This window comes from Pseudopipra pipra, chromosome 14, assembly GCF_036250125.1.
Source record: "Pseudopipra pipra isolate bDixPip1 chromosome 14, bDixPip1.hap1, whole genome shotgun sequence".
Lineage (NCBI taxonomy): Eukaryota > Metazoa > Chordata > Aves > Passeriformes > Pipridae > Pseudopipra > Pseudopipra pipra.
The window spans coordinates 10,667,624-10,685,918 of NC_087562.1; the positions used below are offsets into that span (position 1 = coordinate 10,667,624).

Consider the following 18,295-nt stretch of genomic DNA (forward strand, 5'->3'; position numbering starts at 1 on the left):
TAATAGAGGTTTAAATACCACTAACTGCTAAGTATTCAGATTTGAAATTTTGTATATTCACAACAACTTGCACGTGCCAAAATGCCACTGCAAATGCAGAGGTTGTTTTTGAAATTTATGTTTCAAAAGATCATAGTAAAGAACTGTCCTGTGAAGGAAAAATTGCCTGACTTACATCATTCTAACATACTAACATATCAGTCATATTCAAAAACTAGTGATATCTTCAGGTTTTTTCAGAGTTAAAAAATACTATTATGATCTACAACCACGTTCTGTGATATGGCAGTCACAAATAACTGCTTTTAAGGTTTGTTGATGTGAAAGCTGTCTGAACCGGGTGCTCAGTACTTGCAAAGTAATGTAGCTAAAACCTTCTGACTGTTAAGAATTATAAAACATCATTTGATTCTTACATTCTTCAAAATAACTAAGAGAACAGCCAACAACAAGATGGGTAAGCAAGTGCCTGATCCTGCTGTTACTGAAATCAGTGGCAGTTTTAGTAATGTCAGCCTGGGTATTTGAAAGTGGTAACTGCACAAATTCTTCTTTGGAGTTGCAAAAGTTGGTCACCATCACCATTCTGTCACCAAACCCTGACACCAAAAAAATTTAAATCACAGGTCTTTATTTTCTGATTAAAAGTATTTACTCCATGGACTGAACAATCTCTCACCATTTTATCTACATTATGCTGGATTCAAATACACATCCTATTGAAATCTGCAACTGAAACCCAAACCATATTGCAAAGCCACAAGCACAGCCCCTATTGACCAGATATTACCCTCTATGCTCAGGCCTGGAACCTGCTCCAGCCATTACTTCAACTGAATATTTACATTTGCATCACAAGAGTCTTGATTTTATGCTTTCCTCCCTTTTCTTTTTTCCCCCCAGTCCAGTATGGAATTCTGGCATCCTGTAAGCTTATCTATCAGGTTGATATTAGTGGTGACATCATATGGCATTAGGAACAGAGAATATAATTTACATAGGCAATACCTTGACAAATGTATTTTTATGTTCAAACCATAAACCCACGGAAGGGCACAGCTCCAGTTCCCTTAGTCTGCATGTTTACTAATGGAGGAACATGGAATTCAGCCCCCTCATTGGAGAAATCATTCTTGAGACATGGTTATACGTTTTTCAAAGTCTGTGTTAGCATAGAGGCCGTGTCACATAATATTAAATTCCAGAATGACAGAGGAAAAACAAGAGGCAAAGCTACAGGCTTATTGAAGGCATTATCAGTCCTATTCCCTGATGATGGCAGAGCCAGCTTGGCTCACACGTGCTCCCTCCAAGGGGCTCACCTACCATTTTGTGTTCTCTGAACCACCATCTTGATTCCATTTTTGACCCACCTCGTAATAGAAAAACTCTGGACATAGTTATTCTAAGTACCATTTCACTCTAACACAAATGCATGTCTGGTTTTAACATCAAAATCCATATACATCTGGGAGGTTTCTGCTCCAAAACTAAATAAGCTAAGTTAGAAATTCACGTACTTTACTCAAAACAGACAAGTGGAATGTTTTAATTTTATTTTATCCTTGACTGCTTTTTGGTTGTCTTGCTTAGAGAGTTTTCTACATTACTACTTTTATGTTGAGGATTTTTTTTTTTTTATTTCTTTACATTTTATCTTGGAAAGAGACATGAAAAAAAAAAAGAAACCAGTCTGCTAAAAATACATAAAGGCGATAAATTCAGTCCTAGTCAAGGAGCAGTATATGGGATCAGCACTGGTCACTGACAATTTTAGCAACACACTGACTTTCATGTTGGTTAAACACTGAAGACTGCTCCAGTCCTTGAGCTGCTGTAGGGCAGCTGGCTCCAGCACATAACAAAACCACGGTTTTTGGAATCCCTTAAATGAGGGCAAAGGTTTGAATCAGCCTCTGTTGGCATTAATTTGCTTTGCTCCCTAATGACTGAAAAGGGGACAGAGAACATATACGTGAAGACGAGGGCACTGAAATTCACTTTATGTTATTGCAGTCATGGTTTCAGGTTCTCCTGCTCTATTTGCACAGACCCACCACAGAGCTGACAGTGCTGCATCCCAGTGGAAAGAGGAGGCCGGGGGGATGGAGCTTAGGCACAGGCACATTGCCCCACAGCTGCTCCTCACAACACTTTGCTTTTTCATTTTTAATTTCTGTAATTCTTTTAAGCAAACATCATCTTTCGTAGGATAAACCGTAAGGAAACGTAACAGCCAAGTCTACTCCAAGAGGAGTGGCTGTATCAACTGACCCAAGCACCTGATCCTTGCCTGCCCATCCATCCACCCACCAAGCCAGGCAGTGGGCAGAGAAACAAGGAGCAAAAGCAGCCACATCCAAAAAAAAAAAAGGTTGAAAGATTGTGACTATACACCCACGAGATTAAGAAGGTCCAGAGGCTTGGAGGGGAAGGATGCCTGTGAGGCTGAAACAAAAAAATAGGTGACCAGGCTTTGTCACCGACACCAAATGTAACTGTAGGGAGACACTTAATCCCGTGTGCTTCTGCTCCCTCTCCATAATGGGCATAAAACCAAGAGCTGAGAGGTTCCTCTGTGGCAGCCTTAATCTTCTGGATATAAATTATTATTTAAGGGGCCAGCATTTGAAGTGGTGTCACTACTGGCTTTACCTCAGCCTCGGCAATGAGCAGAAGCCACAGAAGTCAGTGGGAAATAGAACTGGTTTCTTCCTCCCAAAGTCAACTTTGACACCAAACATTTGCAGCTAAAATTTGCTCTCAGTTGCACATATCTGTTGCTGGACTCATAGGGAAGCAGGAGGAGCTTTCCTGGGCTGGTTGGAGATGTGGGGACATGATGCTGTGCATGGAGGGCAGAGGAGTCCCACAGATCCCCATCTGGGGACAGACCCACTGGGGACGGCCTTAGGGCTTGGCCAGCCCTCCCTAGAAGGGCAGAGTGGGTCCAAAACAGATTTTGCTGCTGCAGCTGTGAAGGGATTTCCAGGTCTCACTACTGAGAACCAAGTCAAAACCACCCATAGTCCATAAAATTAGCCAGGGAGTAATTCACTGAAATTGATTTTTCAGTTTCTTAATGTTTTTGTCATCGTTCCTTGAAACCTAGATTGGCTCAAGTGAACACTGTGTATTAACATTCACTTTGTGGATGCTGTTACTTAGGTTGTGACGCTGGGCAAAAAAAGCCAGTGAAGAGGTACAAAGCATTCAACACAATTACTCCCAAAATACACTGCACTGTAAAATAATTCCCATTTCATTAGCAGGAAAATATGTTTTCTGAGACACACCAGACACACTTGTAACTACCGAAGTCAAGAACTAGACACTTCCACCTGTGCTAGTTAATCACTCTGAATGTATGAACACACGAGTCCACAGGGCTGATGTTCAGCATGGACAGGACCCACCCACGTGCCTGAAACACTCTGCAGCTTGGGAAAATTCCCACAGGAAACAGCAGCACCATTCAAGACTGAGAACCGCAATTGTAAAAGCAACTAGAGATCTGGTATCAGTTCTAACTACTTTATGGGAGTCCTGGTGACAAAACAGTGAAGGCACAGCATTTCATGACATTTTGGAGGCATTTCATACTGGGTACTGAAAATGGAGACACACAAAATCACTGATGTTAAGCTTTGGCCAGAATGTTCACACGTGCACTTCACATGGGTTTTTTGTTGGATTCTTCCAATTTTCCTTTACAAGCTCACCTTATTTTCTTCCCAAATTACAGAGTGTGCCCACACATTAAGCCGTGGTTGGAATACAGAAGTTGCTATGCAAGTACACGCTTACTCTGGTCTCTATCTGCTCTCTCCATCCAATTAGTTTAAAATGCTTTGGAAATGAGTATTTTTACTTCTTCAGTAGTACAGAGACAATACAGCAAGGGGACAGAAGTTTGGACCTACTCTGCTCCATGTGTCATTGACACAGTGACACCCAAAGTGCAACACACTGCACCAACAGAGGGGGTAGGCGTGGCTCTTGGTGCCAAATTCACTATGCAGTTTATTAGAAAAAAAATGGGCAAGAAACAGTTTCAAAGTCAAGCACTAAACTTTGATAGCCACACTGGAAGCACTATATTTCTATTTTTAAAGCATTAACTTTTTTTCTTCTCTTTTGTAAATGATCCATAGTATTTGCCAGCACACAGAGATAAAATACTGCAAGTAAAAAAGAGACACTTTTTTAGCTGCATCCTTCAGGGTGATGATTATAGGATGGTTATAGGAAACTCACCCAAGAGCATGCCTGCTATAACAGCTGTGTCTTCAGTGAAATCTGGGGGCATCTATGAAGCTGAAACCCTTCAGGACAGCTGGGTTTGACTTGTGAACAGGCTTGTTCTGGCAGCATAGAAATTTTTATTGTTAGTCAACTCAAAAGACCATTAAGTTTGTGCACTGCCCACCCGAGGCCTGGTGCAGGGAGGTCATTGCTGACAGTGGGAGGACACGTCTGCCTCCACTGCCCATTCTGCCCCAGCACAGGGAGGACTCACTGCTGTCATGCCTGGAGAAGATCTGTGTTCTCCTCCAACTGGGTGTGGGGCCCAAATGCAAGAGACAGATCAAGAACTGGGCTGACATGGGGAAGAACTGTGGGCAATGGTAACATCACAATCCAGCACTCCTGCACATGCCAAATATTTGCATTTTGCCCGCTCGTCTCAGATGTTCTCCAAGGAGGTTTATTTAATTGCTAGGTCACGAGTGCTGCAGGCTCAAAGATTTCAGTTCTTTGTGCTCAGAGAAACTTCTGAAAGGATTCAGCATCCATTCCCCTAAGAGTGGGAACATCTATTTATGGGGCTACCATTACCTGAACTCCATTCACAGTCACAGTGCTTATTTAACACTTTATCACTCCCAGGAAAGAAGTTAACCTTATCAAAGTAAGATGCTTCTGCACCAAATGTTGATTTCTAGATGCAATCAAGCTTTACAAGTGAGCAACAGCCCCTCAGTAATTCAGATGGCATGTGTATGCTCCCTTATCCTATTACACAGGCTTCAAGGACCACAAGGACCAGTTTAACACTTCCCATAATATGAAAATGCCATAGTATGCTAACTAAAACGTCAGGAACTGTGACAGTGTGACAAACTACTATGAAATCCAATGGTTTACAAGCAAGTTCCCCAGCTGATGGGGGAACCTTCCTGAATCAGGGCTGTTACCAAGCGCTGCATTCAGGATCAGGGTCATCCCTCACCTGCCAGCAACCTTTGAAAACACCAGGTACAAAATAGTTTGAGTGCACAAAATACTGGTGCCACTTTTGGAGGATTTTGTCAGACTGTTGGTGACAGAAAGCTCTCAGATAAACCTGGGGAAATCTCACCAATGCCTGTGTATTAGCTGTAATGTACGTGTCAAGACTCACAGCCTTCCCTCCAGAGAAATACTCCAGCACCAATCCGCACTGTAAGCCCGTCACACATTAATCACATCTTCTCCCTGCCCTAGCTGTAGGTACTCACACACAGGAGCTCTGTGATCTTCCGTAATCTTCAGGCTCCTTCACCACCTTTCAGACACACATCTCCATGCTGTCCTACCCAGCCTTCACTCCGTCCCTCCCATCACATGGAATTACACGCTCCCAAATCAGTGTAGGACACAGAACAGCCCCATCCGACCGCCATTCATCTCACTCATCCCACAGCACTTGCAGCCTGGGATTTGATACAGTGCTCTTAGTCCTGCAAAATGCAGAGCAGCTTCCAGTTCCACAAACTCAAAGGTTGCTGAGGATGCTCAAACTTTGGGAGCCGAGGATTGTAAGTTACTCAGTTTCCAGCTGCTTGGCAGGGCAGGAGCACAAAGGGTGTTAACAACCTTTACACTTTAAATAGCCTGGTATTTCCCCCCCCCCCCCCCCCCCCCCCCCCCCCCCCCCCCCCGCACATCTACAGTCTGTTCTTTGGAGAGGTGCAGATAGGCTCATTCCTTAAACTGAAAGAGGAGAATACCTCTGCTCCACTCAGCCTGCTGCCCAGAGAGGTTCAGCTCTGCACAGCACAGAGAACTGCTACCAAAGCTAGCAGTGGCAAAGGTTTGGAAATGGCTACTTGGAGCAGAAGCCAGCTAAACCCTTCTGTTCAGATCACCCCCCAGTTTGGTGTAAGGCTTTCCTGCTCTGATGTTCTCTGTCAAATTCTCCATCTCCTAATACCGGTGAGACAAAAGTCTGCTGGACACAAAAACCTGCCGAATGAGGGAAGGAGCAGGATGAAGGACAGCCCCGTTTGTTTTTAGAGGCAGCGCCGCTGCGGCAGAGCTGCAGCCGCTGCCCGGGAGCGCTGCAGGGCGCAGAGCCGGCCCCGAGCCAGGGCTCACCGCCCTCCAGGAACCAGGCTGCTCTTTGTCAGCAGCTGGGGCTTTCTCCCACCCCTGTACAGAGGGAAACCTTCACATTCAGCAGGAAAATTGGAAGTTTTGAGGGGCTTTGCCAGTCTGCTGAGAATAGGTGGCTGTGAGTGTATCCCGATGCATTTACAGTACCCTGCAGCTAAAAGGAAAGGGAAATCCCACTGGTGCCTTTGCATCGACATTCAGGGGAGCAAAAAGGGACCTGGCAGAAGCAGCTGGGTGTGCTTTATACCAGCCACTTGAGCCAGTTTACTCCCTTTGAAAAGTCAACTTTGCGAGAGGATTCCTGTCAGGTCTCCCCATGTTTACAAGGCATTTTGCTTGTTTGCGTGATCATTTCCACTTAGCTTCGGGAATACTTCGCCATTTTTTTTCCCTGGGGGTTGGTAGTAAGGAGCACAGGGACTCCAGGGCATCCTCAGAGAGGTGATGCATATTCCTCACCCATGCCCTAACCACGGGATCCCCCATGGGAACAGTGCGTGGTCCTTGGCACAATCGCTCACAGCTCCAGAGCCACCTCCCTGTTCTCTCCTGAGCTCACAGCTGATCCAGCCATCGGTGGCCCTTGGCCAGGAAGGGTTTTTTCCACCTTAAATAGGACCGTTATATATTAGTCCTTTCATGAGCCAGCAGGCCAGGGAATAAGACAAGAGGGTTTACTGACATGGCTTATTTAGCTAGTTCAGAGCCTAAATTTGCACAAGTTCTCTAGCTGCTTTTCTCCAAAGTCAGTAATAGGGCTTGGCAGAGACTGTGGGTTTTGCTGGCAAAGTCAGCCTTTTTGTGTGAAGGAGGGAGGAGTGGGGAAACCCAGACTGCTGTGCTCACTAGGTCAGGGAAAAGAACAAAAAAGAAAAAAGGAAGGAAAAAAAAAAAAAAAGGAAGAAGGATGAGACAAATGGGACAGAATTACAAAGGGAAACTGAAAAAAAGATCGTTAGGAACAGAAAAAGATGTGAAGGTGATTAAGGAGAACAAGACAAACAACAAAATAAGGTAGCAGTAGCAGGTTTATGCAAAGGAGATCTAATTATGGGTGGCTAAATCCTCCAGGACATTAATATTCCATCGTAATGTGTCTAGTTTCCTCCTTTCCAGACATGGCAGGGAGGAAATGAGAATCACTTAGATACACTGTTTAATGAGCAAATGATGGACGATCACCAAATACAGCCTGCCTGATAAGTATCCATTAGCTTAAACTCGCACAGTAAATCTGTGTGCAGCTAACGGGCCTGCCTCTTCCACCACTACAGCAAAACTTAATGTAGCTGCAGCTACAGAAAGGGAGCCTTGTAAATAAAAATCTCATCTTGGTAAGACGAGAAAGAACTGCAGGACATACATAATGGCTAATCACAGCCCTTCCCACGGACCGCACACCTGACTCACAAGCCAGGGCATATTTATTCCCAGTGCTCATATTTAGTTTTTGTGTTTTTAATTCACATACTTCACTGGAGACAGATATTTCCCATCCAAATCTATTATGTAAATAAATACGAGGGTTAGGTGTAATAAAACGCAGTCAATGTTTCAGGTTGCTCTCAAGATCAACGTCTTATACATACAATACATTAAGCCTGTAGTTTTTAAAACTGGGCCTGCAGACACCCCACGATAGATTTGGGATCAATACTCTTACTGATGGTTCTTACAGCTTGTCACTGAATGTTAATCCCCAAAGAGCAGGGTGGATTTTTTTTTCTTTTCCTTATAATTGCAATACATGGTGTTTAATCCGTGAGATGTTCAGTGATTTAGCTGTTTCTTCTGCTTTTTATGCCTGGAATTTGCCTGGCCATGAGACTGGTGGGGTGCACCCCATCCAGCTCAAGCAACTCATCCCACTGATGAGGAGCTGGTCACCCTGCACCCATGGACAGGGATAGGGGACAGTAGCACTGGCTGCCTGTGGATGCCCTCCTCTCTGTATTGTTCTATGCATTTCTAAGGCAACTGTCACCATAGTGTCTGCACCTTCTTTCAAAAATAGACATACTGTGAGTAAACAGGCACTTAAAAGCTCAAGTGAAACAAAACAGGTGAATCCAGCATTCCCCATGCTGCTCATAAAGTCATCTATTTTTACTTCAACAACCAAGGGTTTAAATAGTCTTGCTCCATTTGGAACGCTGCTGGATGACAGAATCATGTATGTGTTGAAACGCTAACAAACTGAAGAAAGGAAAGTGGAGAAAGGGGAGATCAACATAACTAAAATTCATGGCCAGGACTTTGATTCCATGAGTCAAATTTGGAAGTTGTGAAGTGATTCCTTGCTCTGCTAAAACTGCCAAAAGCAGGCTAAAGTTACTCAAAAACAGGATGATGATGATGAAGGTAACAGGCCAGAGGTGGGTCAGCAAGTACAATGACCAAGCTGTTACTCAAATACTTGCAATATCTTACACCTCCCTGCAAACTGCAGGTTTAGAAGTTGTACTAGTGAAGGCTCTACTACCCCCTATGCACTTCTGAGCACAGATACCCAGGGAGTGAAGCTACACAAATCTCAGGTGGCACCCAAGGTGACACCCAGGTGTCACCAAATACACCCAGGTGTATTTGCAAACACGTGGAACACAGGGCTGTGTATTGGAAGACCACAGACCTGAGACCTGCAGCTGGCAGAGACAACATGCACATGGCAGAGTTCAGCTGAAGGGATGGCACAGGCCAAAAGGATGCTAGAAAGGCCTTTATTGTTCTTAAACATAAAGAAATGGCTACAATCAAATTAAGTTTAAGAATAAAGTCAAAGCACCATGAAATTCAAATACTGGGCTTTGCACAGAGAATGCAGGGTCTCACCAAGTCAGATTTATTGCAGGCTTTGCTTCTCTGGGGAAGAAAAAAAAAAGGACGGGGGGAAGAGCACTATTTTTACATTAGGGCTATAAAGTTTCTCTATAAGCAGGACACCTAATAAAATCATTTACATGTGCTGGCTCTTTCTTGAGGCAGCTAATCAGCATGCTGAAAGGTTAACATTTAACACACACTAACGACACAAAGAAGGCGAATGTTCTGAAAATAATCTAAATAAACTTTTATATGGAAACAGGAACCAAACCAAGGAAGAAGGGAAGTAGATAACTAGGATTTGCAGACAGGCAGTGGGGCCTAACTCCTTACACTACCTCTTGCTCTGGTAAAGCATGTGAAGAAATTCAGGTGCACCAGCAAACTGAGTATACTCTGCCTTGGACTGCAGGCTGCTCCTCATTGCTGCTACTGGGCATCGCCCTTCTGAGTTCTGCTTAGTCAAATCCACTGACCAACTGCAGTTCTGTAATTAAAAACTCACAAAAAACAGCACTGTCACACCTGATATGGTCAGACCAAGAGCCACATCCCTCCAGACCTTACTGCCATGGACAGCAAGTAGCCTTTTCCTTTCCTGCAGCAAGGAGCTGCCATCAGGATGCAATCCTCTCCAACTCATCTCAGCATCACCATAAATCAAGTCCCACTTCATAGCTACTTTACCACTACTGATTTCATCCAGACCCAACAGAAGCAGATGCAATGTCTCCCATTTCATATGATCTGAGCTATTCCAGATGATGGGGAGACCCCAATTTCCAGACTTAGGTTCAAGGCAGAGAGTTCAATGCCCATGAAAAATTAACACTTGCAATTGTGATAAAAAGAAGAGAAAATTACTAGAACAGCAACAACTACCTCGAGGGTCACTGATGAAATGGTAAAGCACAAAACCAACTCTACTCTTACACAAGTTTAAGTCCCTTACTTCATAATTCTTCAAAGCAGGTTTTACTACGTTATGCCTAAAGCCCTGGTCCCAGCTGCAGTGAGCTCCAGCAGGAGTAGAGCTGCTGTACCAAACCCTCAGTTTAGCATCACACTCCCCTCCACAAATACCCCATTCAGCACCCAGGGCTATAAATCACAGCTGAAAAAAAAAAAAAAAAAAAGTCTTTGACCAGATTTCTACACCTCAGCTTAAAAAAAAAGCACACCATTTTTTTACTGCAAATCCTTCAAACTTGGCAATGGTTTCACTAGTGAACTATGTTTGCAGCGTAGGTAGCACAGGAAAAGGAAAAGAGAGGAGGCTTTTCCTGACCGGCCATTTTAATTAGAGCTATGTGGGCTTGGAAAAACCCATCTGGTGAGTGGAGTTATTTCCCTCCCTCCTCTGAAAGACCAAATTTGCAAATGCTCAGTACACCAGGCTGTCAGTGCACCCTCTTTGCTGCTGTCCCAGGCCATCATAGAGGATCAGGCCCTTGATGGCCCAACAGCTCCAGCTTTCCTGAGCAAGCCGGGTTTCGACAGGCATTTGGAGGAGTTTTTTTCTCAAGCAAATAGCTCACTGTGGCTCTTTTGTGTATGCAAGTGTATGCATGTGTGTGCCTGTGTGTGTGGCAATACTCCCCAGGCTCGCTCATTTTAATGCTGCTTTCTCCCCAGATGAAAATATACATATTCTTATTAAGAGGAAAAAAATGTGCAAAGTATAAATTTGCATCTCTGATCATTTCTGGTTCATAAATTGTATTTTAATAATAAAACAATATACTCTTCTGTACTGCTTCTTAAATACTAATAGAAGAGTCTGTCTTATTTGTACACGAACCTAAATGTTTTGATGAAGGAACACGCAAATGGTATAAAATAAACACTGTAAAGTGAACTATAGATAAAAGGGCAAATAAAAGCAGGTGTAAACCTAGTACATGGAGAATTCTGCCTCCTTTTGATCCACATGAGTGGATGCCCCACACTTTTCTACTGATGAATTTTATTGTACAGGTTGAGGGAAGTTCTCCAGCTGAGATTCTTCCTGCTAGAAAGACAGGCTTTGTTGTCTGCATTAAGGTGAAAGAAATTACAATGAGGGAGAGAAAGTTGCATGTGTCACATAGAGCCCTTCATAGCATCAAATTTAGTTTGCAGAAAAACCAACTCGACCACCATAAAGTGGAAACTAATATTTTTTATGACCCCTTAACAGCCTGTCCTTAGTGCTAACATATCATAAGTAAATTTCAACATCTTGTTACACATGTAGTTTATTTTAAAGGAGACTAAAAGGGGAACACAGTTCTTATTGAAAATTGGCACATACACAAAGAAAGGGGAAAAGCAGGCTTTTAAAACTTTATCCCAAAGCATACTTTTTTTCTTTTTATTCCTGTTTAACCTACAACTCTTCCACTGAAATGAAACATAGAAAGAGTTTCCAAATATTTTGTAATTCTGAATGGATTTCCCCAGTGTAACAGTAATAATATTTTTACAGTTAAAAGATCCACTGATTTAATAAGTGTGATTTGTGTATTTAGAAAATTCATTAGAGCAGACATTCCCCAACATTTTTCGATTTATTTATTTATTTAGCCTAATTTGGGTACACTACTTCAAAAGAACGCTTAGAGCTTCCCAGTTCCTTAGTCACTCACTAATAACATCTAATAATTAATAAAGACATGTAAATTCTTAACTCCCAGAACTATTCCAAACTTACTATCTGTACGCTTCATGTCATGTCTCACTTATAGATATCTGCATTACTTTGTTTCATAAAATGCTGAAGGGACACGTACTTATCTTGCTCTCCACCAAGAGTGAATATTCAGGCATGATGCAACCAAAGCAAAACTAAGCCAAAGCGTGAGCAAAGCTCTCCTCCAGGAGCCCACAAGAGTTTTCCAGGCAACTGTGGAGACTTTTAGCTGGTTTCACTGCATGGTTGTGTCCCTTCTGCAAATGCCCACTGCCCACAGGCCTGTGTAAGAGCACCTTTGCTGGTGTGCACGTGCTTGTGTCAGTCCATGTGTCTGTGGCACCTATGGGGGATGTGACTTCTTCAGCCTCCACGCAGAAATGCAAGGGAGGTGTCAGTGAGCACTTGGGGGTAGTACCAATTTTTACAAGTATTTGGGAGCCAGGAGGGAATGAACCAGCCAAATGTGCAGCTGTGACATGGAAAGGAAAGGCCTGATTTAAATGCAATGCTTGGGACAGCGATTCCAAGTGCATCTGTAGAAAAAAAGAGGGCACAAGCAAACACCCTCATTCCCCTTCATAAGGCTACCAGCCTGTTCAGCCTCTGCCTCCAGAGCTGCTAAAATCCCTATCCTATGGGCAGAGACCATAAGCAATAACATAGTTCAAACCATCTTTTCCTGGAGGCAAATTGTATTGTGTCCACTTCTCTTCGACAAGCGCTCCTGTCAGGGCTTTGTGTTCTGCAACATTTCCTTGTCAGTTATTTGCTTATTTTGATTTCAGGTCTTCTGTCAGGAGGAAGGTTGCCAAAACCCTAAGTTCTGTCTCCTACAAGTGCTTCTAAGCCTGGGAAATGGGGTGTGGGCATTTCCGCACGTGGCTCAAGCCATTACATCGGCAGAAATTTACTTAAAGAAATGCAGCTTGCATAAAGTTTTGTATTTAGATTTCAGTGGATCACATGAGTGAGACTCAAAAGAAGAATGAAAATAGCCCTGCTTCCAAACAGAGATAGAAAACAAAAAAATGCACAAAAGCACCTACCTTTCAAAACAAAGAACTTAAGAACTTCCAACCTAATCACTATGAAAAATGCTCAGATAATTAATTTACAGTCAAGACAAACAGGGTTACTTAGCTGAACTAATGTTTTTTTTCCCAGGCAAATTTCATCTGTAGCCAATGGGTCAGGGAAGCAGATTTCCTCTACAAATTTTTATGACATCTGAATACATTTCCTATCCACACCTGTATTTTTCCCTGTTGATGAGGTTTTGCTGCCATTTTCTTGATTTCCTGATAGAATTACATAATCTGATGGAACTCCTATGGTAAATAAAAGCTGTGTTCATGCTTGCTCCATGCTTACTCATGCTTTACAATGCACACATCAGTACAGAAACCACTCTGAGTCACACTGACAGAGGAACTGCCTAAGCAGCAATACAGCAGAGAAGGGATCGACCGCCGACATCCCTCCTGCACGAGTTACGGACACTCCAGCGTTCCGGGAATCAGTCTGGATTAGTGCTGACTGGTTTCAAGGATGGGCTGTTAAGGTGAACGTCACTCAAGTGTATATAAAACTTTCTATTGATCAGAAAGCCAACTCTGTAATCAATAAAGGTGCAGACATCCTTTCTCCTCCATCATGCATTAATCTGTCTAAAAATGTGAAATCATTCTTTTTTAAGGTAAGGTTTTGTGATAGTCTGTCTAGGAAGCAGCAGACACAAAAGTTTCTTCTAAATACACTCAATAGTTACTGCAATTCTACCACACTCAGGGAGGCTTGACCAATGCCCCTGAACTCCTGCTCTTCCCATGCCAGCCCTTTGGCATCAGCCAGCACTGCCCATGCCAGAGGCTTCCTTGGGCACTGGTTAGTGCTCATACCTCAGTGGTGAGCTCTTTGCCACAGATGGCTCTGGGTGGACAACCCTGAGCACACCTCAGACTGGACTTCCCTGCAGACTACTAAAATCATCCCTTGGATTCAAATCCAGGGGAGCAGGGTGTGTTCTTCCACATCTTTTCGGATAAACTAGGAACACTTGACTTCAAATATGAGCAACATTGCACTTGCACACTTCTCACTTCAACATACAGCCTGAAACCAAGGTGGGATGTGTTGGTATTTCTGACTGCCCACAGTGGTAGCACAGCCTCCATGTCTGCTCACCAACAGCTCCAACATATGGGACTAGAAAGCTTGAGACCTTAAGGTATTTAACATTATACAGCATCTTAAGTCCCATTTAGAAGTCATGGTTTATTTTTTTGGCAAAGAGAATTACTAACCAACTTTCAAAAACAGGACACATGAGTAGCTCCTATTGAAGCAGGAACTGCAGCAGATATTGTGCTCAAGCCTGGACATTTTTGTTCATCTTTTTAGAGTACAGAACACGAAAACAAGCTGACACTTGTTTCAATGCCTTAAACCTTGAGAAAAAAAAAATCTCCTTTTTTAAAATAATGCTCAACAGATATTCATTCAAAAAAATCTGGACACACTTGCATTTTAAATAAGTTAATGCATTGTTGAATAAAAAGAATTTATGCTTTTTCACATCTGTGCACATATGATAAATGCTGTTCAAGACCACAAATCAGCCTCCTAAAATACCACACTTCCACCCACTCAGTTGAACCTGGAGATCACTTTAAAAAGCCTGTTTCTGGGCTACTGGGGTCAGTGGAATTTTGGAGTGAAGCCTTCTCTTCTAACCAGACTCATCACTTATTTACATGGAAGTAACGGCATCATAAAAGAGGCAGCAGGGTAATGATGTACAGCCCTAATGCTTGCTGGGTACCCTCAGAAATGTGACCTGCCCTCTGAAAGGACCAAGAGGGGAAGGGAATTTGGAAAGCAACTCCAGGGCTAGCAGGAGGTAGATCAGCTCGCTCCCAGCTCCCCCTTTCCAGCTTCACCCTTCCTTCCCCACTCCTTGGATGTCCCACCACAGTCAGCCCCATGGACAAGTGCAGGAATGAGTGACTGAAGTTGGTTACATTTTTGCCAAATACTTGTTTTTCCCCCCCCTCAAACAACAGGTATGTGCAAAGAAACCAACCTACCAAATCTGTAACTTAAATGATAGCTTTCAAAAAACCCTTTTGCTTTGGCAGCAGCGCAGGACCACCTTCCACATGTCTTGTGCACTTGAAAATAACCACCCACAAATGGTTTTGTAGGCAATAACACCTTCTGAAGTGTCATTAGCTGCAGTGTGCTGACATAGCTGGGGTTGTAGTATCACGTTATTCAAAGACAGCAAGTTAACATCACTTACTCTCTAACTGGAACCAAAACAGATTAATACCTCCACCACTGTTGTGCTGTCATCAAAGCACCAGCCGACAGGTTAAGGACCAGTGAAAAAACCCAAACTTCTGGCAGCCAAGGACGTTTTCAAAACCAAAACGAGAGAGCTTTTAGTAAGTCAAAAATACAGCGCAATGGTTTGGAACCGCAGCTTTTCATTTCAGCAAGTTTATATTACAGTAGTATATGTCTCCTTGAGCTAAGAGATCGTTTGTTTAAATTGCTTGATTACACGTAATGATCCTTCCCTTATAAAACAAGATTCAACATTGCCACTGGGGGAGAGGGCGGAAACAGCACAGAAATTTAACAAGAAAGAAAAAATATCATACAACTCTTGCTGTAATAAAACATTAGGAGAATTTTTACTTGAGTGTTGAAAAAAAGCGAAGCTAGAAATATGTTTTACCCCAGCTATTAACACTAACTCTTCATTCAACAGAGTATAATGTACAGCTTTGATCAAGCTATACGATCCACATGCTCACAAAATATTTAACTTTAAATACATACCATGGAATTAGTCTCCAACAATTTATGCCATCGCCTCCTGCCACTTTATGTTTTCCTAAACCTCGGAGTCTAATTCACATATGTAAGTCAGATTATTTTATTTTTAACCTAATAGGGATTGGAAATAATTTATTTCAAATGCCAGAAAGCGTATGGTTTCAAAGCAGTCTTTTGCACTTTTATGGAATGAAACGAGAATAAAAATTCAAATTTAATAAAATCTGGAAAAGTAAAATCATTTACCAGTGTCTTGGAAAGCAGCTTACACATATATTACAAAAGTTTTCTGAGAACGTCCCACAGGGCAGACAGGAAAAATAAAAGCTTACCTATTTGCCTAATTTTTATTCTGTAACTTTTAAGAAGAAAAACACAGATCTTGTCTCTCTACACCTAATTGAGCTTAACTGAAGGAAGAAAAGATGGGCCTGCTCCCAAATGAGCAGAGACTGATAGAAAGTGATGTGTTTATCTTGTTGAAATCATTTACCAGTCTGGATCCTCCCACTGCTTCCCAGAAGCAGCTCCTGGTAGCCCACCCTCATTAGGCTGATTTCAGCTTTTCCTAAGAGGAGGAGGAAGCACGAAACCACTACAGACCTTTGCCTCTTTGCCAGATGGTGGGTGTTGACCTCCTGCCTGGGGAGGTCTCTGGAGCAGAGGGTGTAGGGACTGCAGGTGAGGTGCCCCGACTGCCACTGCCCCGCAGGACACGCTGCTGATTTCTGCTACCTGGGGGCACACAGCTCCTTTGCAGGAGCGGGTCCTAGCGGGGATCCCAGTGAGCAGAGGACAGCAGCAAACACAGTGCTGAGAGAATTACTGAATATAACTAGAGATTCATCTCTAAAGAAAAAAAAAAGAATTAAAAAAGCCCTTGTACAGTAATCTCTCCATAGTTCACGTTTTATCATGATCTTAATTCTGAAGGCCTAGTCAGTTCTTAATAAAAGTTATTTCTCATTTAATTAAATCTAACATTTGCATATTTGACAAGAACAGGAAACACTGGCTGTAAATACACCTTCTGACCACCCAGCCTCACTCATCCACAGCACAGTGACTGCACTATGAGGAGGGAGGACCACAAATGAGAAAAACTGAACTTCTGGAGAGAAGTCTTGGTGATGATCTACATTTAAACACACAAACCCAAGTAAGACATATCCTTCATAGTGTCCCTTCCTCTACCGACCCCCATGGGACTATCACTCCTGGGCAACACTCATGGCATTTGTCTGTGTGTCCAACAACACAAGGTGAGAAAAGGACAAAGATGTTCATGAGCCACAGTGAATATGCATGCATGGAAGATGAACCGTTATTAGATGTCACAACTTTCACTGTATATTTTCATGGTATCTTAAGAAAACAGCTAAATTTATCCCAAACATGGCTATTTCTTGTGCTATTCCTTTTCTTACTTATGTCAGCTCAGTGGTCTCTTCAACCAGGCACTTGGAAACAGGATGTAGTTACAGACATGTTTGCTCTAGGAGATATCCCAGATTCATATGCAGATGGGTACCTCCAGTGTAATATTTCAGACACAGCAGAAATAGATGTAGGTGTACATGCATGTCTGTACACATATTTGTGACGCCTTTTTTTTTTTTTTTTTAAAGCAGAGAGCATCTGATTTGGGGATCTATTTAAGGTTTTTTATTTGGCAATCCAGTTTTACACTGTCAACTAATACTTTTTAAAACTTAAAGTCAATTTCTGGCTACAGCCTGCTTTTCCAAAGCAATGGATGATGGATACTGTCTGTCTCACAAGGCAGAGGTTGAAAATGGCCAACGGATCATTTTCACCCCAATTTACAGCTGGGATTTTGTGCGTCACCACGGCAAGGCAAGGACAGTCACCTGGGGCAGATAAATTTTTCTACACTGCCTTGCTTTGACAACAGAAGGCTTCAAAACCAAAAATATTGTCCTTCAAGAGTTGCAACAGTGTTTCAAGTGATTCCCCACCCTGTGTTTGCTAAACATTTACCCTTTTAACTTAACAGACAAAAAGGAATCAATAATAAACAAATAAGTACCAAAGTACCCAAAACAACAAACAGCCATGTTTGCAACCTTAAAGAAACCCCCTTTCCCTGCTGCCCAGCACCTATAGCTGTGTGTCCCCTTGCTGTGCTGAAGCCAAACTGATGGAAGGAGAGCACAGCACTGCAGTGCTGGGCAGGAGCAGCCGTATGACCCTGCCTGACACGGGCAGGGGTGCCAGGGAACAGCTACCAGGTAGCAGGGCTGCTCACCATCCTCCCTTCTCCTGGTAGAGTGTAACAAACCTAACCATGCCTCCACCCCAGCTGATACATAGCAGTGTTTCTTGTGGGCTAACACGCACTCATCCACATCCATACTAACATGGGTATCAGTACCCAAAAGGGCAGCATCTTCCTCTTCCCTTTTAATGGTCTTTTAATCTCAATAAACAGTGTTATTAAGCATATTTCTACAAGACTGATTTGTGTTCTCCAGGTGTTTTAAGGCACATAGCAGTTTAATGTTGAGTACGAAACAGAAAAATTAACTACACTGCCAAGCAGCGATGCAAATATAT

At 42.9% G+C, this 18,295-nt stretch overlaps 1 protein-coding gene across 4 annotated transcripts in view; it reads right to left on the reverse strand.

Annotated features, from left to right (window-relative positions):
* Positions 1-18,295, reverse strand: part of ZNF423 (zinc finger protein 423) — a 229,122-nt gene that overhangs the window by 187,151 nt on the left and 23,676 nt on the right. The window lies entirely within an intron of this gene.